Source organism: Marmota monax, unplaced genomic scaffold (genome assembly GCF_021218885.2).
Source record: "Marmota monax isolate L192 unplaced genomic scaffold, Marmota_monax_Labrador192_F-V1.1 WCK01_AAM20220418_F8-fsc00001, whole genome shotgun sequence".
Taxonomy (NCBI): Eukaryota; Metazoa; Chordata; class Mammalia; order Rodentia; family Sciuridae; genus Marmota; species Marmota monax.
Window position 1 is genome coordinate 17564219 of NW_026693777.1, and position 24782 is coordinate 17589000.

The 24782-nt window shown below is 45.1% G+C and overlaps 1 long non-coding RNA gene across 1 annotated transcript in view; it reads left to right on the plus strand.

The window, feature by feature from the left end:
• LOC124104779 (uncharacterized) overlaps positions 1 to 16920 on the plus strand; it is a 35993-nt gene extending 19073 nt beyond the window's left edge. Inside the window, exons 2-3 of the long non-coding RNA XR_006855506.2 lie at positions 11205 to 11351; positions 11685 to 16920. This is a non-coding gene — a long non-coding RNA (uncharacterized LOC124104779). The remainder of the gene's footprint in view (positions 1 to 11204; positions 11352 to 11684) is intronic.
• Positions 16921 to 24782: the final 7862 nt, after the last annotated feature.

Sequence of the window (24782 nt, forward strand, 5' to 3'; positions counted from 1 at the left end):
CATATCTTACACTCCTGGTTTTCACCTGTTCTTGGTATTATGTGTGTGAGTGTGTGGGTGAGCTTAGGTGTGAGTATGCATGTGAGTGTGAGTGTGTATGTGTGGCTGATGAGCACAGGCACGAGTGTGTCTGAATGTGTGACAGGTGCGCCTGAGGGTGGAGACTGAGCACAGTGTGGGACGGAGGTGGGAGGAGGACTGGGCTGTCCACAAAATGAAGAGTCCTCTTGGGGCTGAGCCCCTCTGGCTAGATCGTCGTGCATCAGGAACCAGGCAGGGCAGAGAAGAGGCACGTGGGCCAAAGACCCTCCAGCCACATGCCTGCTTGTTCTTCTGGGGCCCTCAGAGCAGGGACGCTTGCTGGCCGAGGGAGCACCTAGTTACAGCCCCGCATCCTGGTAACCATTGCCAGGGACTGGGAGTGCTTCTGGGAACAGCAGGAGCCAGTGAGCGGGGGCAGATCCTTCGCTGCTATATTTGCAGTTCTGGATTTAGCACAGGACCTTGAGAAGAGGGACTGAGCTCCCAAGTTTTCAATACCCTTATCCCCCAGGCAACCTTGTGCAAGGGAAGATTTTAACAGGAGTTCAGAGAGGCTAAGGAAGTTGTTCAAGGTCACACAGCCAGGACATTCAGAGCCAGAACAGGACCCAAGTCTTTAGGTTTTCAGGTCAAGGGCTTTTCTGATACAGTCCAGGCAACTCAACATCCCCCACCCCCAGACACAGTGACAGCCACTACCTGGATGTGAGAACAGGATGGCATGCCAGGTACCCCCTGATTCCATATGCTGTTCCCACATATGTGTTCTCAGTTAAATGGTTTTGATGCCCATTTCTATGCCAAAACCCTCAGCCAGGAAGCAGCTGCTCTTTGGGGCACAGAAGACCCACCAGCACGAGTGATATTCCACTCAGGAGCAGCTGGAGCATTGGAGCATTGAGGGCACTTGGAGGAGCTTATGACTGTGGCTACTGAGCAAGCAGAAGGGAAGCCTTTCAGTATTTAAATCATTCTGGCATATTCTGGCTGCCTGTCAGCCCTGCCCAAGGGATCCTGTTTTTCACTCAGAGGTGGCAGATGAGGAAGTCCCTCCCTCTGACCCTTCCTCTCCCCCTCCCTCCCTCCCTTGTGTTTACTGAACCCTTTAGTGTGTGGCACAACAGTGGTGACTGAAGATATGAGGATAATCAAATCCAGCTCCCTGGAGGAGCTCCTGGCTGCTTTCCTAAGAGATTCTCTCCCAGAAATCTGGCCCCAAACCCTAGGCTATAGAGGTGGAGGGTCAGTGTGCTCAAAGTCCACGGCAGACTCATCATGCACACAGGGAGCTCAGCCTTGGCCCCAGATTGTCTTGTGTAGGCCTCACAGAGGCTTCGCATTAAAGACGGTGGAATCAATGCTGCCAGATTGATTGTGGCAGCATTGGACTGTGCCCGCTCAGGTTGGATGGCCACTGGGAAGGCCCCAGATTTCTGCATCAGGACCTGCCTTCCTCTGGCTTGGTGGTTCTTTAGTGAACACAGAATCACTCTAAAGCATTACTAGGTATTTATTTTAATATGTCATGGAGAATATCTTAGTCTGTTTTCTGTTGATATGACAAAATACCTGAGACTGGAAAATTTATAAAGAAAAGAGGTGTATTTAGGTTATAGTTCTGGAGGTCTGAGAACATGATGCTGACATCTGTGTGGCTTCTGATGGCAGCTTGGGCTGCATCAACTCATGGCAGAAAAGCATGTGGGGAAGAGCTATGTGTGAGTGTCAGGGGTTGCCAGGCTCACTTTATAATGGTCCACTCTTGAGATAACCAATGTGGTCTCATGAGAGCTGGAACTCACTTCTGCATTAAGAAAACCATCAGTCCACTCATGAAGGTGGGTCCCTTGTGGCCTAAACACCTCTTCAAAAGTCCCACTATCTCCCAACATTGTTACACTGGGGACCACGGCTCCACATGAGTCTTGGTGATGACAAACTGTATTCAAATCATAGCAGAGACAAATGACAAACCTGTCAAATGAGGGGCTTCACCCTCATGGCTGCTCAGAACTTGGAGTCCTGGGGAAGGAGCTGGAATAACAGCTCTAGCAGAGAGCGGGGAGAGACAAAGGTTCCCCCTAAAAACGAAATTCGAAAGCTGCTTTTTAAAAAAGGGCAGAATACATGCTGGGTTGACAAATAACAAACTTCCCCCCAACCAGTTTAGGAGGATGGTGGGTGGTGCTGGGGACAAAGCACCCAACTCAGGGACTAAGGAAACCTGAGTTAAGACCCAGGGCTGGCACATTTGGCTCTGGAACTGTGGACATCCACCACTAAAAATCCAACTAGATTTTTAGGGGGAAAAGAATCCCAAATTCTGCCATGTGTGGTGGCATACTCCTGTAATTCCAGCAGCTCAGGAGGCTGAGGCAGGAGGATCACGAGTTCAAAGCCAGCCTCAGAAAAAGCAAGGTGCTAAGCAACTCAGTAAGACCCTGTCTCTAAATAAAATACAAAATAGGGCTGGGGATGGGGATCAGTGGTGAGTGCCCCTGAGTTCAATCCCCAGTGCCAAAAAAAAAAAAAAAAAAGATCCCAAATTCTTTCAATGTGTGATCTGTCCTTGAATCGGGGCCTGGACCAGAGCTATTCATCCTATCTGCAAGGTTCGCTATCCCCTCTTCTCTGTGGTTGATAAACAGCTTTCAGAGCCCACTTGCAACCTCAACCTGCCTAAGTACCTATGAGAGGGACAGAGGCAGAGACAGGGATTGGCTTACATGAATCATAAGGACTGGCAAGTCCCAAATCCCTGTAGGGCAGACGAGAAGACTGGAAGTTCAGATAAGAGTTGAGGTTGCTGTCCTTTATTTTTTCTCAGTACTGGGGATTGAACCCAGGGCCTCACATATGCCAGGAAAATACTCTGGCTACACTCCCAGGTGCCAAAGTAATCGCTTTTTTTTTTTTTTTTTTGGTACCAGGGATCAAACTTAGGGGCACTTAACAGCTGAGCCACATCCCTAGCCCCTTTTTACTTTATTTTGAGACAGATTCTCGCTAATTTGCTTAGGGCCTCACTAAATTGCTGAGGATAGCTTTGAATTCACAGTCCTCCAGCTTCAGCCTCCCCAGCCACTGGAATTATAGGTGTGCACCATGGCACCTGGCCCAAGTTATAGTCTTGAATTTAAAATCTGCAGGGCAGCAGGCTGTAAACTCAGTCAAGGCTTCTATTTTGCTGGGGGTTTTTTTGTTTTGTTTTTTGATACTGGGCATTGAACCCAGGGATGCTACCACTAAACCACATTTTCAGCCTTTTTTATTATTTCTTTTTTTTTATTTTGAGATAGGACTTTGGTAAATTGCCCAGGCTGACGTCAAACTTAAGATTCTCCTACCTCAACCTCCTGAAGTGGCTGGAATTATAGATATATATCTGGCTTCCTTCAGTTTAGATCAGTTCCCAGCCATTATCTCTTTAAATATTTATCCTTGCCCCTACTCTCCTTCTGGAACTGGTAGCTAAGGTACGTCTCATTATTTCCCTCTAAGTCTCTTATACTTGATTGCTTCCATATTTTTCTATTCTTTCCTTGGTGCCCGGTGGCAGGGAGATTTTTTTCCAGAGGCATTATCCAACTTGCTAAGTGTCTCTTTAGCTCCATTTTGTTCTGCTCTTTGAACCTTTTTTTTTTCTTTTACTGGATTTGAATGAATCCAGGGTTTTAGGGTTTTTTTTTTTAACCACTGAGCTACACCCTCAGTCTTTTTGATTTTTTTATTTGAAGACATGGTCTTGCTAAGTTGCTGAGTTATGAGGGTCTTGCTAAATTGCTGAGGCTGATCTTGAATTTGTAATCCTCCTGCTTCAGCCTCCTGAGTTATTGGGATACAGGCATGCGCCACAGAGCCAGTAGTTCATTAGTTTTAATAAATAACTTCTTAACACTAATTTTTTTTTACTTTTAGAACTTCTATTTGATTTGCTTCCCATAAACTTTTCCCATATTATCCTGTTCTTCATTTTTCTTTCTATTAAAAAACTCTTTATAATCATTTAATTTTTTTTTTTTTTTTAGAGAGAGAGAGAGAATTTTTTAACATTTATTTTTTAGTTTTCGGCGGACACAACATCTTTGTTTATATGTGGTGCTGAGGATCGAACCCGGGCCGCACGCATGCCAGGCAAGTGCGCTACCTCTTGAGCCACATCCCCAGCCCCATCCTATAATCATTTTAAATGTTTATGTTTTTATGTCTTTCTATGACTTCCACTTCTTCAGGGGTCAATTCTTTCATACTCAGTTGTTTTTGTCTTTATTGATCATCTTGTGGTTTATTTCCCTGTGTGGTTTACAATTTTGGTTTGAGAACTTATCTTCAGTGGGGTCATTTTTTGCTGTGGATGTCTGTGAGCTCTGGGTTGTAAAAAGGTCATTACAAAATACTTTGGGTTTTGCTTGTATCAGGAGCCTAGGTCCTGTACTAATTTTTATGTTAACTTTTTGGCACAGGAGTCCTGGGACCAATGACCTGTGTTATGGTTTAGATGTGAGGTGTCCCCCCAGAAGCTCCTGTGTGATGCTGAGAGCCATAGCCAAGTAGGAATGACGCATGGCATTTTTGGTTGAAAGGTGACCCCAGCAAGCCATTGAGATGATAATGATTATGTTAAGATGCGCATTCAGTTAGAGATTAGAGCCCTGCTGTCTGCCTAGGCCTGCTACTTTGGAGCTCTCGCGGGACTCCAGGAGAGTTCCCATTGGTTGGGGAAGTGTGTTAGGAGGGAATTCCGGAGGAGGGAGTTCCTGTTGGAGTAGTGTGTCCCAGGAGGAGCCGCGTGGCTTGGATCGGCATTTTTTCCCGGGAGCGTGTGTGGAGTGTGCTGGTGGAGTTCAGAAATAAAGTTTGTTCCTGCTTCAGTGGCTCGTGATTTGTGCCCAGCCAGACTGCGGCAGTGTGAGAATGCTAGAAGGTTTGGAGATAACCGATTGGGTTCTGAGAGCCTTAACCTAATCAGTGCATTAATCCTCTGATAGGGATTAACTGGGTGATGACCATAGGCACCATGATGACCAGGGACCATGTGGCTGGGTGGGTCCCTGGGGTGTGCCTTTGAGGCGGGGCACATTTTGTTAGCTGAGTTGAGTCTCTCTTTTGCCTCTTGGTGGCCATGTCCAGACCTGCTTTCGTCTGCCACACTCTTCATGTCACCTTGGGCTCAGAGCAATGGAGTCGGCTATCTGTGGCCTGAAACTATGAGCCCCCAAATAAACTTTTCCTCCTCTAGTTGTTCATGGCAGGTCTTTTGGTTGCAGCGGTGAAGAAGCTGACTAAAACATCATGCCAAACAGGATTGCAGAGAAAACAGCCCACCTCACCTCCCTGTGGGGAAGGCCTGGATTCTCCATCTTTCACAGAAACTTTTCTCCCACCCAAGCCATAGACTGTGAGATAGCTTCTTCTGCAGGCCTGTTTGATAGTTTTTCCAGCTTCATTTCCCTGACTCTTGAAGGCCCTAATCTCTGTTCAGGGGGATGAATTCCAGCTCCCCTGATTCAAACTACTGGGGCTGCCTCCTGTCTCTAAAAGAGCCTCAGGCTTTATCCATGCAAAACCCCACAAACCTCAGGTTCAGCCTCACTTCTCTTTTCTGGCTTGGAGTTTTTGTTCTCTCTGGAACCTGGGGATTTTGCTTTACTTTCATTTGAGCTCAGCTGTGCATCTTCAAGTGTTTTTTCTTGTATTTTCTGCAGCTTTTCTGTAAAATAGCAAGAGAGGGGCCATCAGGAACAGCTCAGCATGGCATGTTGCTGAAAGTGTTCTGCTGCACTGGTCTGTGAATTTCCCCATAAGTTCAGCTCCTCCTTTAGACTGTAAACTCCATGAGGCAGGACTGGGTTAATTTTGCTGGATGACCATCATCCAAAAGGGACTGAGCATAAAGTTGATACCACCGGTTATCGGTGACGAGTTCTGCTTCCTCACATGTTAAAGTTTGAATATTAGAGAAGCACACTAAGAAAAGCATATGAAGCAGGGTTTATTTAAAAAGGGGTAACGTAGACTTCTCCTGGGAGGGAGAAGGGGGCCATAGCTGGTATCCTGGTATCCCAAGAGATGAGGTGTTCTGCCGTTTTTTTTATATCCTAGGCTACCTTTGTTCTCCTGCCCTCTTCCCCTTATCATTCTCACTAGGCCCAGGAATGCTCAGTGGGAGGGCCCAAATGTGGGAAACAGGTGGGCTGAAGGGGGAAGGGCAGGATGGTTCGACCCTTATAGCTTCCTTTATGGAGGGACAATTCCTGGGACAGGTTACCTTGGCAACAGGTTGGAGCAAGGGCAGGTTCTTGATAAGGGTGGAGGAATTAACATTTCAGTCCCTCAGGGGACAGTCTCCAACTTGCTGGACTCATTCAAAATTGGTCTGACTGGATCTGACCTGACTCGATTTACCTATACTGATTGCCTGTCTAATTCTGGCTTCAGAGTGAGGACTCAATAAGAATTTTTGAATGAATGAATGAAGATACTCTCTCTGAGGACATGAATACCTAGTTCTGATGGCCGTTGAGAGAATATAGCAAGAGAATACGAAACATGCTTGGTTATGGTGGGGGTTCAGAAAAGCTAGCTCTTTTTTTTTTTTTTTTTGGTACCAGGAATTGAATTCAGGGGCCCTTGACCACTGAGCCACATCCCCAGCCCTATTTTGTATTTTATTTAGAGACAGGGTCACACTGAGTTGCTTAGTGCCTCACCATTTCTGAGGCTGGCTTTGAACCCACGATCCTCCTGCTTCAGCCTCCCGAACTGTTGGGATTACAGGCATGTGTCACCGCGCCCTGTAGAAAAGCAAGCTCTTATAATAATTTTGTCCATAAAAACAAAGACTCTGGGCTGGGGTTGTAGCTCAGTGGCAGAGCGCTTGCCTAGCACATGCGAGGCACTGGATTTGATCCTTAGCACCACATAAAATTAAATAAATAAAATAAAGGTATTGTGTCCAACTATAATTAAAAAATAGATATTTTTAAAAAACACAAATAAAATAAAGGTATTTGTTTTGTCCATCTACAACTTCAATTTTTTTTTTTTTTTTTAAATCCAAACCACACAAAGACTCCACCATGAGGGCTTATCTGATTCAGCTTCCCTCTGACCTCAGACCAGAGTCTTGACCTACCTAGAATGGAGGCAGCTGTGAGTGTGGCCTCCTGCGGTCTTCCCAGAGTACAAGGTCAGCCCTTCCTACCAGAACAGTCAGAGCATATTGGCTTTAAGGAGATCCCTGGTGTCTGAAGATGAACCCCACTCTGACTGGTCCTGTCCTGTGGGTGGTCCCTGATTATGCTATTAACAGTGACTCCTTGTACTTCCAGGATTTTTTTCTCTAGAAATTGTATACTTAAGAAGTTTGTTGAGAAAAACAAATGCATATGATAAATAATAATTGATTTATTTTTGCATTTTGATGAATCAGACATTCAGCTGCCTGAACTTCCAATCATCATGATGTCAAATTATTTCAGCCCAAAGCAAGAAAATGTAACATTTTAATCAGTGGTGCAGTTTTTGCTGGGTGAATACATTAGGGACCCCCTGCATAATTCTCCAGCAAGTGATCCAAGGGTGACCCAAAGGGGGTTCTAAGATGAGGTAACCCAGGGGCAGCCTCATAAACACTATAATCCAAAGAAACTAGTCAGCAGCAGTGGGAGGTAAGAGCAGATCTGACAAGGCTTAGATTGATTAACTGATGGATTGATTGATTTGGTACCAGGGATTGGATCCAGGGGTACTTAAAGACTGAGCCACATCCCCAGTCCTTTTTTGTATTTTATCTAGAGACAGGGCCTCACTGAGTTGGTTAGGGCCTCACTAAGTTGCTGAGGCTGACCTTGAACTAGTGATTCTCCTGCTTCAGACTCCCAAACTGCTGGGATTACAGGCATGCACCACCATGTCCAGCAAGGCTTGGATTTAGATAACCTTGGGAAACAGTATTGAACATATGGTGTGTGTGTGTGTGTGTGAGAGAGAGAGAGAGAGAGAGAGAGAGAAAGTTAACATCTCCTTCGACATGTTGGAAAGAGCCAGTCAATGAGGGACTTAGATCTATAGACCATAATAATAATAACGTAAGAAATGCCTATTGTAGCCGAGCATGGTAGTGCATGCCTGCAATCCTGGTGGCTTGGGAGGCTGAGGCAGGAGGATTGCAAGTTCAAGGTCAGCCGCACCAATTTAGTGAGGCCCTATCTCAAAAAAAAAAAAAAAATTAAAAAAGGAGGGTTGTGGGCTGGGGTTGTGGCTCAGCAGTGGAGCGCTTGCCTAGCACGAGCACGTGCGAGGCCCTGGGTTCGATCCTCAGCACCACATAAAATAAATAAATAAATACGTGTATTGTGTCCAACTACAACTAAAAAATAAATATTAAAAATGGGGGGTTGCTGGGGATATGGTTCAGTGGTTAAGTGCCCCTGGGTTCAATCCCTTGTACTAAAAAAAAAAAAAAAAAAAGGAAATTCCTATTTTATGCAGGAACCCTATTTAACTTAATGCTTTTCTTTAAAACCCAACTGTAAGGTGGATACCATCCCCCACCTTACAAAAGAGGAAACCAATCTGAAGAATCTGGACTCATCCCCGCCTGCAAGTAGCTAGTGGGTCAAGAGCCAACCTCATCTGATTTGCAAGGCTAGCTTCTAGCCACCAAATGATTGCCTCTCCACACATGACACATGAGTTGAGAGCACTGGTTCCCAGTTTTGCTTGCTGGAATCTCCTGGAGAGCTTTTAAAAAATGCAGATGCCTTTGGGTTGTGGTGGCTCAAATCTGTGATCCCAGGAATTTAGAAGCCTGAAGCAAGAGGATCACAAGTTTGAGGCCAGCCTCAGCAATTTAACAAGACTCTCTCTCAATAAATAAATAAATAAAACCTGACGATGTAGCTCAGTGGTAAAGTACCCGGAATTCAATCTCCAGTACCAAAAGTAGGACCAGTAGCAACACATAGTTTTATTCCCAGAGATTTTAATTTTGGGGTATCAGAATCTTTATCATATTTCACCACATAATCATCACAGCTTATGTTTTTCTTCAGATGGTTCACCACTTAAAGGTAAAAGCAGCAACATCTTCCCCAGTGGCATTGGATGCACATTTGTCTTCCCAGGCACCAGAGTCCCAAGCCTAGAATTCTCAGCACTTGCACATGGTCTGTTCTATTTGAAAGCCAACTGGTTTGTTTAGAGTGCCATGGTACTAACAAAAACACATCTTGGGCTGGAGTTGTGGCTCAGCGGTAGAGCGCTCACCTAGCATGTGCGAGGTCCTGGGTTCGATCCTCAGCACCACATAGAAATAAATAAATAAAATAAAGGTATTAATGTGTCCAACTACAATTTAAAACAAAATCTCACCTGAGAGTCTGTGATGGATACCACCACATCAAATAAAAAAACTGATAATAGCAGTGCAGAATCTTGGGGCACAGAAGATTAGATTTTGCAAATCCAAACTTTGCCACACTGTACTGAATTTTCTCAAGTGTAATATTTTGACTAATGCACAATAAATAAATAATAACAATAATAAATAAATCAATAACAACTAGTGTGTTAACTTTTCTTTCAGACCAAAAAATTGTTCACTAAATTTTCATGAAGAGATGATGTGGGTCAAGGTGCACTATTCGATTTTAATGTATTTGTGAGTATTCCATACATCCTAATCTTGCACTGAAGACAGTTTAGAAATAAATAATGTTAAGTAATACTGGAACAATTAAAAAATAAAAAAGAGCTGGGTGTGGTGGCTCAGCTCGGAAACTTGAGGCAGGAAAATCACAGAGTTCAAAGCCAATCTCAGCAAGACCCTCTTAATTAAAAAAAAAGAGGCTGGGGATGTAGCTAAGTGGTTAAGTGCCTCTGTGTTCAATCCCCTGTGCCAAAAAAAAAGAAAGAAAAAAAGACTTCACATAATAATCCTACCTTACCTTTTTGCAAAAAAAAAAAAAAAAAAAGGAATAAAATTTGTGACAATAATGTGGTGAAATATGGTTTAAAAAATCCCCCAAAGATTTTTAACACACAGATAAGGCTGAGTGCCACTGAGCATCACTGACAGTACACAGCCCCAAGCCCACCTAGGTCATTTGCTGTTAATATCACCTGGTCTGTCTGACTATCCCTAGGATTAGGAAAAGGGCCAAAGAAGCCCAGAGGAGTATCCCAAACTCTAAGTCCAAGATCTGTAACTGGGCCTGGCCTCGAGCCAAACTGGGAAATGGGCAATAATTAATGGCAACTTGATGACAGTAATAGTTGGAACAGTAATTTGACAATTTATTTCAATGCGACAGGTCGTCTGCATACTCTGTTTTATTTGTTCTCACAACAACACTCCTAGATACGTGTTGTAACTCTTTCCATTTTACAGATGAGGACACAGGGCACAGAAATATTAAGGGGCCAGTCCAGAGCCACTCAGCTAGGCTGGGTGACAGTGCTCTGGACCACTACCTTTTCTGTGCTGTCTTTCCAATCCCAGATCACTTCCAACTCTGCAGCCCCTGGGCCACCTCAGGACTCCCCTACCACCCACAGTTCTCTGGTGCCTAATTTACTGAGTGCCTGCTCTGCCCTGGGGTGGTGGGTCAGGCAATGCATGTGGGTAACATGGGCATCCTCCCCTGCCCCCACTGAATCTCAAGGTCAGGGAGAGATCAGACCAAAACAGGTGGAAGGATGCATAAGAGGACTGGGGTGGTGGTTCTGGGATCTAGCAGATGGAGCCCCTAGTTGACAGAGGGATCCTAATCCCTAGTCAGCAAGCTCCCAAGGTCACCATAGTCCTCAGGAAGCAAACCTGGGCCTGGATCCTGGAGCCCTGTTTCTGTTCTTGAAGGGAGGACCTTGTTGAGATTGGTTACAACTGAGTTCAAGGCCAGGAGCCTCAACTCTGTGGACCTAATTTTCTCATCCATAGAACCCCCTTCATTGCAGTTTCTCTAAAAAGACTGGGCAAGCCCAGACGCGGCCAGACCTGGCAGGGTGGATGCCCACTCGCCCACTCGCCTGCAGCCGTTCCCTCCCCCGCCTCTGCTCTCATCCCTGGCGCCCAGCCTGGCTGCAAACCACTTTCCAGCAGTGGCTTCCGTGGGGAATGGAAACTCTGAGAGGAACCATTTCTCTTTGTATTTCCCCAGCAACCAGCAGAGGCCTGGCCAGGGCGCCTAGGGAAAGGCCCAGCAGACTGAATTGTCCACAGCTGGCAGTCCCAAGGAATGACTCACACTCCCGGAAAGATGCCTGCCTGTCCCCACCAACCCAGCCACTCACCAGGTCACCGCCTGGTAAGTCAGGGGCTGTCAACCCTGGCTGCAAGGCGGAATCAGCAGGAAGAGAACTAGGGGAGCGGGGAGGCCTTCAAAATTCTGATGCCCAAGACAGTGGAACAGACAACGCAAGGGCCCTGAGGGTGAGGCTGGGCATCACTGTTTCTTACAGTCTTTCTCAGTGTCATCTGAGGGTCTTTTATGGGAAAAGACCAGCATGTTTGCTTAAAATGCAGCCTCCAGGTGGAGGCCCACAGCAAATGGATCAGGCTCTGGGGATGGGTTCTAGAATCCAGACCCTTAACCCCCTTCCCTAAAATTTTTTCTTTCTTTCTTTTTTTCTTTTCACAGCAAGTTTTAGGAATCTCTGCTATTTGGAGGACTCCGCTGTGAGGAACAAACAGGTCCAGCTGCCCACAGACCCATTGTTCACTGGGGGAGATGAGAGGGTTTGCCTGGCCCTGAGGCGGTTGGGGAAGGAAGGGCTGGAGGTGGAAGAGAGACCTCAGCTGAGGGAGGCGCCTTTCTGGAGGGCCAGGAAAGTTGGGCCTGGGAGGCTTCCTGCAGGAGAGAGGGATGCATTCCTCCCATTCCTTAAGGGTGAATTTCTAAGGGTAGGATTTCAAGGGTAGTAAATAAAAAGGGCAGGTGGAATATCTATTTATTTATTCATTTATTTCCCTTAGTCCATTCCACGGTTAATCTGCTTACTCTACATCAGCTGGAGCCTCCAAGGTGGGGGTGCTAGTCTACCCAGACTGCCATTACAAAATACCACAGCCCGGGCCCTGGGGTACTGGGGATTGACCCCAGGAGTGCTCTACTGCTAAGCCACATCCTCAGGCTTTTTTTCCCCATCTTTTATTTTAAGACAGGGTCTCCATAAATTGCCAAGGCTGGCCTCAAACTTGTAATCCTCCTGCCTCAGCCTCTGGAGTCTCTGGGATTATAGGTGTAGTCACCATGCCCAGCCAGGCTGGGTCCTCCTTACACAGCCTAAATTTACATGTCATGGTTTGGGAGGCTGGAAGTCCAAGACAGAGATAACAGCAAGGTAAGTTTCATCCTGAGATCACTCCTCTTGGCTTAGAGGTAGCAGCCATCTTGCCGGTGCCTGCTTGGCCTCTTCTGTGAGGAAGAGAGAAAGGATAAGGCAGTGGGGAGAAGAAGACAGAGTGGGAACACCCACACTGCTCCTTTAGGTGACTCTCACTAATCCCACTGATTCAGGGCCCCCACCCTTAACAGTCTCTTTTAACTACTTACATCCTTAAAAGGTCTATCTCCAAAGACAGTTACATTGAGGATTAGGACATCAACATAGGGAATCTGGGGGAGATGATTCAGTCTATAGCAGTGGGCTTCTCAGCTCAGGCCCAAAGAACCATACAGGGGCTTACAGGGTTATCCAGGGGAACTGGGCCCAAGTGGCAGAAGGTAAAGAACGACCCATCAGTCCCCCTACTGCACCTACATTCCTGCTCATAGTTCAGGGCTTTGACCTGGGGGAGGCAGAGGAAGCCCTGCTTCTTATCTTAGGCCTCTGGAGACCCAGGATTGGGAAAGAAGGAGACTGGGTCCAATTGGCCCATGAGGCTGGCCAAGGGGTTCCCTGGGAATCAGACACAGAGAAGCAGCAATGACTCAGGTGACCATGGACTCGATGCAGCTCCCTCCCCAGAGCATCTTCCAGGGGCACAGGTGGCCTCCTGGGCATCTCCTCTCAGCTGTGTCTGCAGCAACTTCTGTTCACTGTCCTCTGCTCTTCACCGTGTCAGGCACCATGTGGCCTCTGCAGGTTGACTGTGAACAAAGGCAGAGGAGCCCTGCTGTCATGGAGTTCACATCTGAGTGAGTCCGGCAGCAGCCATTAGAACAATAAAGAAGTTGAGAAGTAACAGTCAAGGCTACTGGTTGGTCAGGAGAAAGTATGATGTAAGGCGGGAAAGACAAAGTAGTGGATGTGCAAGGAGGTGAGCTATTTTTGCTCTGGGCTCAGGGAAGTCTTCTAGAGAGAAGACACTGGGCAGAGAGAGACCTAAATGGAGGAAGGAAGTAGGCATGTAGATTTAAGGAGAAGAGCATTTCAAGAAGGAACCGCAAGCATGGTGGTTCCAAGGCCAGAGGAACTAGGCATGTGTGAGCCATAAGAAGAAGGTCAAAGGGCCTGAGGGGGGAGCAAGGAGAGCCCCATGGTGAATGGGGCTGAGGGGGTCTGCAGAGCCAAATTACAGGGGCCTGTGGGGCTCACCTTCTTCTCTGCGTCTGACAGGAGGCCATGAAAGTTTGGGACAGAGGAGTGATGTAACCTGACAGGCTGACAAGGATTGCTCTGCTATGTGGAAACAGAGGACCCGTGGGGAGCAGGGAGAGCCAGGGTCAACTGCAGTAGGTCAGGGGGAAGAGGCAACAGGGGATTTGCTTTGGGGGTGGCTATAAGGGATGGATCAAGAGCCACGTATTGTACTTTGAAAGTTGAGCTGAAGGTAGAGTGGCGGTGTCCTGTGAGGGGCAAGGAGTCAAGTTCAACTCCTAAGTCATTGGTGTGAGCTTCTGAGTGATGGTAGTGGCGAGGGGGAGTTCAAATTCTGTTGGGACCTTTGAAGTTCAAAGAGCCTGTAACCACCCCAGTGGAGGTGCTGAGTCTCCGTGAGTCTGGAGCTGAGGAAGGCGCGGTGGCTGGTCAGGCTGGAGGAACGCATTTCATCTGCTTTTACGTGGGACCTGCTTCAGGGGAGAGAAGGGAATCCCTGGGGAAACACACAGCAGGGTAAGAGGTGGGAGGACCTCCAACATGGGGAGGTCAGAAAGAGGAGGCCCAACCAGCCTAAGATACGGAAGAAGAAGATTCGCTATGGTGGCAAGTGCACACAGAGAGGACAGCTCAAGTGTTGGTGAGTGAGGTGAGAGACGAACAACCTGGCTCATGAAATCTGGAGAATTGACGACTGGGCCCCTCAGAGGGTGGTAGGGACCAAGGCCGGAGAAGAGCCTGGGTGGGGACAGGACAGGAAATGGAGATGCAGAACAGGCAAGTTAATTGGGGGATTTTGCTGTAAAAGACAACAGAGAAAGAAACAATGCCCCAGCTAGAGGAACATGCCAGGACCAGCAGGTTGGTCACCAAGGGCCTCTCTATGAGGTTTCAGAGCTGCAGAGCAGCCTGTGGGATGCTGTCAGTCAGGAGTAGGTGTGTCCTCCCTGAGAGGGGACTTTAAGGCATGAAGGTATCAAGGACTTGGTAGGGGATAGTGGGCCTCTGCCAGAAGTCTTTCTTTCTTTTTTTTTTGGTGGGAGGGGGGTACCAGGGATTGAACTCAGGGGCACTCCACTGAGCCACATCCCCAACCCTATTTTGTATTTTATTTAGAGACAGGGTCTCACTGAGTTGCTTAGCATCTCCCTATTTTCTTGCAATCCTCCTTTCTCAGCCTCCAGGGCTGCTGGGATAATAGGCGTGTGCTACTGTGCCAGCCAGAACTCTTTCTTGCCAGCCTGAAATTCCACCATCACTGTTTTTGCCAGCTGGATTTGTTAGAATCATGGAGACTGGAAATGTAACTCAGGGGTAGAGCATTTGCCTCACATGCACAAGGCCCTGGGTTCAATTCCCAGAGCCATGGGGAAAAAGAAAGAAACAAACAAACAAACAAAAATACAATCATGGAATAGTAACTAAAACAAACAAACAAACAAAAAAAAAAACCAAAAAAACCACCTACCTGTAGTCCTACCCCTGATCACCAGCTAAGTGCAGCTGAAGTGACAGCTGGGATGGCAAGACCCAAAAGTAAGGATGAGCTCTAGGTAGAGCCCCCGTGGCCTGTGGCTGAACCAGCCTGGGTATCAGATCAGAAAGGATATCCTGACTGAGGCAGCAGGTACACGCAGGACACAGGACATTGGAAACAGTTTGAAACCTCATGACCAGGGACTCTACTTTCTGCTAGCTAATGTATTAATTTACAAACCCATTGGCTATCGCTGGGGACTGGTGACTGGTGACACAAAGCAGCTTGTGGACCTTTGGCAGGAAGGAGCCTTCTGGTTGTCTCAGTTGGAAGATGACTCCCCCCAATTCTGTGTGTAAATACGAGGGTGACCTTTGCATTCAGGAAGAGGATATACTAGTTAGGACACCTCTAGCCAGAGTCACAGTGACCCTTGTTAGTCAAAATGTGATCCCTTGATGCCTAGCATGCACTATATTTTTATCAGGGAAAAAAACTTCCAGAGGGTCCCTTGGTTCTCATTGAGCAAAATAGATCACCTTTAGCAGCAAGGAAGTTTGCAAAAATGAACTTTTGTTCTTTTCATTTTCTATGGTAGCTGGGGATATAGCTCAGTTGGTAGAGTGCTTCCTACTTCACATGCACAAGGTCCTGGGTTAAAACCTCACCACCACCAAAAAAAAAATGGCAGATTTACTTTGGGGCTGGGGTTGTGGCTCAGTAGAGCACTTGCCTAGCACATGCAAGGGTCTGGGTTTGATCCTCAGCACCACATAAAATAAATAAACAAAGATTTTGTGTCTAACTACAATTTTAAAAAAAATTTTTAATTAAAAAAAAAAGCAACTCATGGACAAGCAGCCTAGAAAGGGCTATTAAGTAGCCAGTTATCAGTGGGTGCCATAAAATACACACAGGAGATGGAAATGCACATGTGGCAAACTTGACAAATTAAATTATTTATCAGTTAACCGTTTAATAGAGGAAACAGGAAAGATCAGGATCTTCTATTAGTTTTCTGTTGTTAGTTGATTTTGATCTAGTATTTTTCTGGTTAATTGATTTGCTTTTTGTTTCTTCAGATAAAAATATTCAAAAGATTTTCTTTGAAGCCCAGAATTTGCATTTGAATGTAAATTTTGTGTATTGTACCTTGATCAATGTTGCAAAACTCAGTAAAGACATAGGTGAAGAGATTAAAAAGCAAGGTAATAGAACATATTTATAAATGCTTTTCAAATTAATAAATGTGTCTGGATGCCGTGGCACATGCCTGTAATCTCAGCAGCTCAGGAGGCTGAGTCAGGAGGATCTGCAAGTTCAAAGTCAGCCTCAGCAATTTAGCAAGGTCCTAAGCAACTTAGTGAATCTCTGTTTCACAATAAAAATAAAAAAGGGCTAGAGATATGGCTCAATGGTTAATTAAATTCCCCTGGGTTCAATCCTTGGTCTCCAAAAGTAAAATAAAACAAAGCAAAGTAATAAATTGTTATCCAAAGCTGCTATATTATAAAAACCACTTAATACAGAAATTTTTACAATACAATCATGGTTGTATTTCAGAAGCAGTCACCACTTAGCTGCTTAGAAAAGAAATGGAAATAACTTAAGTGAGCAATGACAGGGGATTGGTTGGATGACACAGTCATACAATGAAATGCTATACAACCATAAAAATAGTTGTTTTTGATGGTATTTAGTATCATGAGAAAATGTTAAAAATATATTATTAAGTAAGATAATTACATGCCTGTAATCCCAACAAATTGGGAAGCTAAGGCAAGAGGATCATAAGTTCAAGCCCACCCCTCAGCAACTGAGTGAGACTCCATCTCAAGAAAAAAAAAAGCAACATATAAGGCAGTATATAATGTAGTCATTTTTTATTGTTAAAGGGTTTTTTTTGTTGTTGTTGTTTGTTGTTTGGTAATTCATCAGAAAGACCCACAGAGTGGGCTGGAGATACAGCTCAGTTGGTAGAGTGCTTGCCTTGCATGCACAAGGCCCTGGGTTCAATCCCCAGCAACACAAAAAAAAAAAAAAAAAAAAAAGACCCACAGGGATTGAACTTAGGGGCCCTCTGTTACTGAGCTACGCCCCTAGACTTTTTTTTTTTTTTTTTAGTTGTAGATGGACACATTACTTTTATTTTATTTATTTATCTTTAATCTTTACGTGGTGCTGAGAATAGAACTCAGTGTCTTACATGAGCTAGGCAAGCACTCCACTCAACTATAACCCCAGACCAGACCTTTTTATTTTATTTTGAGACAGATTCTTACTTTCTGAGACTGGTCTTGAACTTGGAATCTTTCTGCTTCATCCTCCCCAGTTACTTGGATTGCTGGTGTGTGCCACCACGCCCAGTTCTTTTTCTTTTTTTTAAAGAGAGAGAGAGAGAGAGAGAGAGAGAGAGAGAGAGAATTTTTTAATATTTATTTTTTTTTGTTTGTATGTGGTGCTGAGGATCGAACCCGAGCCGCACGCATGCTAGGCAAGCACGCTACCGCTTGAGCCACATCCCCAGCCCCAACGCCCAGTTCTTTAAAGTATATATGTGGTAAGGGAAAAAAAAAAAAACACTACAAGGAGACACTACAAAAATATCTTCTTCCTGGATGATAGGATTATGTAAGACTTTGGGTTTTTGTTTTGTTTTGTTTTGATAGAGCTTACTGATATTTTATTCTGTGGGAGTGGTATAGGGTATTGATAGACATACAATGAAAGTCTTCCCTTATTCTAATAAATATGGCCAATAAATAAAGGCCACTCATCCTTTAATCATTTGAGATATAAAATAAACAATGTACTTGTTTATTTGTAACATTATGTTTTTTTCCTGTATTTTTTATTGGTGTATTATAATTATACATAATAGTGGGATTTGTTGTTATATGTTTGTATATTTAATCTAATTTGGTTAGTATCATCCTCTTGTAAGATTTTACTGTGTTTCTACTTTTTTTTTTTTTTTTTGCAGTGCTGGAAATTGAACCCAGGAGCCTCCTGCAGGCTATGCAAGGGCTCCACCACCAAATTACCGCCCCCCCAGCCCTATGTTTAAAAAAACTCAGATTAAGACCTAGACTTTCCTTTCTCCCCCTTCTTCCCACCCCAACCCCACTCCCTACCCCCAGGTTAAGCAAGAAGCTTCTGGGGAAACATTCTCTCTCAGAGTGTTTGCCCAGGCTTCTGGAGACCCAGCCCACTTGGCCAAGTTTCTGTTTCAGTGGAAACTCTCAGTGTTTCCATTGTCTGACTTGAGAGTCTTCAAATTACTCTTCTTAATTAAGTGGCCTGGGTGTTATTTTGACAGAGCCTCAGCCCAGAGATTTTCTTCACCTCTGTGTTTTAGAAGCCAAAAATGAAAGGGGTTTAGAGAGAGGGCAGATCGAGGGCCTTGCAGTGTGTACATCTGAAAGGCAGCCATTCTGCTGGTAGAAATGACAGTGGGCCCCAAGGTAGGCCTGACTTCCCACACCGAGGTTCCTTAGAATCTTAAAGGCCAGCAAGAACTTTTTGCAGAAGTAGCTGTCTGGGTTTCAAGGTGAGTCAAATAACATCTCTTGCCTAAGTACCTGGTGGTGGCTTCACAAATAGACATTTGTCCTCTCAACTAAGACATGCATTCTTACTGTGTGCCAGGGGCTGGGGGTAGAGAACAGGCAAGCGACAAGGCCCTTCCTCAAGGGACTTATGATGGGTCTGGGGCAGACAGAACAAATTAGTGAACCAACAATTAAGCAAGGTAATACCAGAGAATGGTAGGTGCCAGGGAGCAAATAATGCAAATGTAAAAGGAAAGGCAGTGGTGTGGGGGAGGGAACAGGTCTAGACATGTGGCCATTTGGAGATGGTGACATTGGAACTGAGACCTTACCAAACATCTTCCGTGGTTTTAGTGGCCCCCAATGGTCCATGTGAAGACCATCACCCTGGTCTTCAGGGTGATGGTATTGCAAAGTGGTGGAACAACAGGTTGAAGGTCTTTTGATTATTAGGGGTGCTGCCCTCCAAAGGGATTCAAGAAGTTTTCCTGTGACTATCTTGGTAGTTCTCTGTGGAAGATTATTATAAAGAGAACAAAACCTGACCCTGCCCTCTCTCTGCTTCCTGATTTGGGATGTGACCACCACATCTTATTCCTGCACAGTCTCCCACTGTGATATGATATCAAGGGGCTCATCCAGTCTTGATTTTTTTTTTTTTTTTGGTACTGGAGGTTGAACCCAGGGACACTCTACCACTGAGCTGCATCCCCAGCTCTTTTTAGTTATTCATTTACTTATTTTTTGAGACAGTGTCTTGCTAAGTTGTCCAGGCTGGCCTCAAATGTTCAATCCTCCTACCTCAGCCTCCCAAATGGCTGGAATTACAGGCATATACCACCACATCCAGCTCAATCTTGAACTTTGAACCTCTAAAACTGTGAGCTGATTAAGTAGTAGTATTTTCTTCATAAGTAGTCTGCCTCAGGTATTTCATTATTAGTGATGGAGAGCTGACTAATAAAACATTAAATCATAAGCAACTCTGGAGAAATAGGGTTCCAGATAGAAAAAAATCCAAAGGGAGGAATTATGTGGGAATGAACTTGGCTGTTTCTAGGAAAATAGGGAAGACTGGAGGCCTTTTCCTTGGATAAGTTCCCAGACTGGGATGATAGGACCAAAAGTTATGGACACATTTATGACTCTTGATATACATTGCAGGATTGCTTCCTAATTATTAACAGTCGTCTCTGGGGAGTAGGATGCAAGTGTCAGCAAGAAAGGAAAGGAACTTAGTTTCCATCTTCTGCATATTTTGAATTTCTTTTTTACCAAGAACATATATTATTTTTGTAACTTAAAGAGATCTAGAGTTGTAAAACATTGGTAATAAGCAGGAATGCTGGATTCAACACTCTACTATTCTATATATCATATACATAAATTATGTTGTATATGAGGCGTTTTATAATAAATCTATTTTTTTTAATAAAATGTATTGGCTGGGTACGGTGGCGCACTCCTGTAATCCCAGTGGCTCCGGAGGCTGCGGCAGGAGCATCAGGAGTTCAAAGCCAGTCTGAACAAAAGCCAGGTGCTAAACCACTCAGTGAGATCCTGTCTCTAAATCAAATACAAAATAGGGCTGGGGATGTGGCTCAGTGGTTGAGTACCCTGCCCCCTGAGTTCAATCCCCAGTACCCTCATCCCTCAAAAAAGTACTAATTCAATTGCCACCAGGTAGATATAAATGTGGCAGTTTTACCACATACTCTAATAATTTTCATTCTTTTTGGGGGGTGCAGGGGAGATGGAGAGGTACTGGAGATTGAACCCAGGAATGCTCTACCACTGAGCAACATCCGCAGCCTTTTAAAATTTTATTTTGAAACAGGGTCTCACTAAGCTGTTGAGGCTGGCTTTGAACTTGTGATCCTCCCGTCTCATCCTCCCAAGCTGCTGGGATTACAGGCGTGTGCCAGCCTGTACTCTGTAAAAATGAGCATACCTGGCTCATTTTTTGCTTCTTTGTTCCAGTTCAGTCACTGTTTTGCTTTGATTAAATGATGTTGCTTTAGTCTCCATAGGTTTCATTTTTTATCAAACAGAAAGAAAGATCTATCCATCCTCTCCAATTCATGGTATTAAATAAAATAGCAAAATGGGACGGCACTCTACAAAGTCTTGAATTCAGTAGAATACAATAGACAAAGAGAAGAGGGAAGGGATTTTCATCTAGAATGTTCGTATCTGAAGCCGACCCTGACTCTTTCATTCACCTTCATCTCTGTTTCTAAATTCCATCTCAAAATGTTCTTGGACCTAAGGCTGCATGACTTGACACTCATTGTGGTGACCACGCTATGACTGTCATTTCCTCCAGAGGAGGGTCCAGTGAAGACATGGAGTCTCAGTGGCAGAATTTTAGGCATCAGCCAGCAGGTCAAAGCAATCAAATTTAGGGGAGAGGATGATCTTTTCCAGATTCTAAAATTTTAGGAAGTTAGATGTGGTTGGGAAGAGCTTCAAGTTAGGCTTTCAAAGAACTAGGACCTAGTTCTGAGCACATTGAATCTTATAATCTTTCTATTTCAGTTTCTTGAGCTGTAGAATGGGGCTATGGATAATTGCCCCGCTTATTTGCTTATGGTGTTTGGGAATTTTGCGAACCAATGTATATGATAAAGCTTTGGAAATGGCTAGGTTTGTGGACCTATAAGGGCCTAGTGCTGCTACTTAATGGCTTCAAGTGTGCCCAGCAGATATACACACGGCTGACTGCACATGAGGGATGCATACACATAATGTTTGCTGGCTGATGCTGAATGGAAGGGATTCTCCTTGGTAGCTCTGAATGTCATGGCAGAACTTGGTTCATCATTCTCCAGTTTTCCTCTGCTGCCCAGCATATTAGGAGACTGTATATCTCAGCTCCCTTCAAGATGGTTGGGACCATGGGACCAGTTTTGAACAATGAAATGACAGTAGGAATTCACTACCAGGTGGAATGAAACACCCCCACATGGTTCTCCAGTCTCTCTCATCTCTGTCAATTGTAGAGGAGGCCCTGTGTTCACACAGGGGTCAAAAGATCAAAAGCAGCCAGGATCACTGACTCACTGCTTGGAAGGCAGCTGTGTTAAGGGGAAATACAGGTGAATTGTGTAAAACTCTGAGATTCTTGGGACTATTTGTTACTACAGCACAACCTAGCCTATCCTGCCTAATATAACCTGAATCTCAGTTTCACTTCTTCTCAAATCATAACACCTATTGCATATGGTTTGTAGTAAAGATTTAAGGAGAGCATGTGTGCAAAGCTCTTGGCTCAATGTGGGCTCATGGAAGGAAATCAGTAATGTTAGAATTTTGCCCTCCTCTATCAAAACGGTGCACTCCTGGCAGTGGCGGATAAGCCCACCTGACTAGACCTTTTCATAGCCTCATGGACATAGCAATGAGGTCAGTAGTTCCTTGTGGAAGCAGATACAGAATCCCTATTATGCAGCAGGGATTATAGTTCTGTCTGTCCACACTTCCCATTTTGTTTCATGTAAGTCCTGGGGCAGTAATTTGGGGCTGTTGAGAGAAGTGGTACTGACAGCCAGGGATACCCACCTTCCGTTTACAACAAGCTGTGGCAACTCCACTCTCCCCACCCCACCACCAACCACTGGCCTTCATTCTGCTGGTGGAGGTGGGACTAGAGATCAGGAGGTAGGGAAGGAAACTTCTTGTCTCAATTACCATGAGCTGACCCCTCAGCATCAAGAAGCACAAAATAAACATTTTGGAATGTCAATATTCAGAACTTCTGAGCCTCACTTTGTCCCTGCCTCAACTCTACGAATCAAAACAAAATAAACACAAAATAATAAAAACAAAAATCTGAGCCGTGGGTACATTTTAGTTTGCTTCATTTTTGTGGTACTGAGGACTGGACCTGGGGTTCTTTATCACAGAGCTACATCCCCAGCCCCTTCATTTTTTATTTTGAGTCAGGGTCTCATTAAATTGCCTAGGCTGGCCTCAACTTGCTGAGTCTGGTCTCAAACTTGTGATTCTCCTGTCTCAGCCTCCCAAGTTATTGAAATTATAGACATGTGCTACCGCATCTGGCTCCTGTTTTTATTATTATTATTATTATTATTATTATTATTATTATTATTATTTTGTTGTAAGCAAAGTTGGATGAAATGGAGGCAGTGCTGGGAGAAAATCATGACCATGAAACCTCAGTGAGGAGAAAAAAGAAATCACATGGAAAGCAACATTCTCTTGTTCAGAATGGCCTGGGTTGTCTGAGATATGTTTCTGTTTGGGAGTCTCTGCCGTCAGGCTGATCCTCAAGTAGGAAAGCAATTTCTTGAATCAAAACGGTGCACTCCTGGCAGTGGCGGATAAGCCCACCTGACTAGACCTTTTCATAGCCTCATGGACATAGCAATGAGGTCAGAGCAGCTAAAGAGTCCTTAGCACAGTGTGGTGGCAGATAGCTGAGTGCTGAATCCCAGGACTCAGGAGGCTGAGGTAGGAGGATCTCTTGAGCTCAGGAATTAGGGGCCAGCCTGGGCAACATAGTGAGACTCGGCCTTAACACAAAACAACAACAACAAGAGGCCTCAGACAGGTAAGTCAGGATGATATCAGCCTTCTCCAGAGGCAGTGATGAGGACTGCTCACCTGGACACCTTTCCCACCAGCGCTTTCCCAGTCCTGTGCGCATCCCTCCTCTGGTTATGGAGGACAGGATGGGAACAACGGGAGCAGCTTTCAGCCTATAATGGGAGAGAAAGAAACTCAAACCCGTTTTCAAAGTGTAGGCCTGGCTGTCAGTGGGCCTGGTCCTGGTCCTGGCCCACAGGAGCCTTGGTTAGAGTTGCAAGGGGCTACCAGACAGTTCAGGAAATGGGTTCCGTTCCTGTCCTGCATCTTAGGAGAAACAGACAACTTCTTGCTCCGAGACGGCAAACGCCTCCGGAAATCCATTGTTACCCCTTCTTTGTTCCAAAGCAAACACTTCCTTGGCCTCTGTTCTCACGCCCAGACAAGCTGTGCAGGCGTGGAGATGGCAGAGCCCAGCACCTGGAGAGATTTCATGAACGCAGGTGAGTGTGACCAAGGAGTGGGGAAGGGGAGAAGCTGGTTCCCTAATGACATTCCAGACTTACATCCAGTCACCTGTTTAGTCACCAGGTGGGCCTGGGTTGACTTTAAGGTGGAAGCTCCATTGCCAGCCCTCTTCCCCAGCTGGGCTAGTTCATGATGATGCTCTCATAGGGAGCTGGTGCCACGGATGTTCACAGATGACTTGAACACACACTGGCCACCTCTGGTTCTGTCGTCACTTCCTTTTTACACAGTTAAAAAATACCTTGGGACCCATGTTATTCCTTTTATCATAAATCTATACCATCATTTTATTTTACTTTCTTTTGGAGGGGGGTACTGGGGGTTGAACTCAGGGGCACTGGACCACTGAGCCACATCCCCAGCCCTATTTTGTATTTTATTTAGAGACAGAGTCTCACCGAGTTCCTGAGGGCCTCGCTTTTGCTGGCTGACTTTGAACTCATAATCCTCCTGTCTTGGCCTCCCGAGTTGCTGGGATTACAGATGTGTGCCCCTGTATCCGGCTTATTTTACTTACATAAATATATTTTATTGGTGCATTAGGGTTGTACATAATGATGGCATTACCTAGTCGTACGTGAACACAACATAATAACATAATTTGGCCAATGTCACTCCCCAGCACTTCCCCCCTCTATCCCCACTTCTTACCCCCATTCCCTTTCCTTTACTGATCTCCATTTGATTGTCATTGGATCTACCCCCACCTTTCACTTCCCTTTTCCTCTCTACCTTCCACATGCAAGAGAAAACATGCGCCCCTTGACTTTCTGAGTTTGACTTATTTCTGTAAACATGATGGTCTCCAGTTCCATCCATTTTCCTGCAAATGACATAATTTCAGTTTTCTTTATGGTTAAGTAAAACTCCATGGTGTATTCGTACCACATTTTCTTTATCTATTGAGGGACACATAGTCTGATTCCATAGTTTGGCTCTTGTAAGTTGTGCTGCTATAAACACAGGTACGCAACTATCACTGTAGTATGGTGACTTCAGTTCTTCAGGGTACACACCCAGGGGTGCACACCATTATTTTAGACAGAAGACTCTGCTATATCTCCTCATCTCTTTGTACATTCATTTTTCCG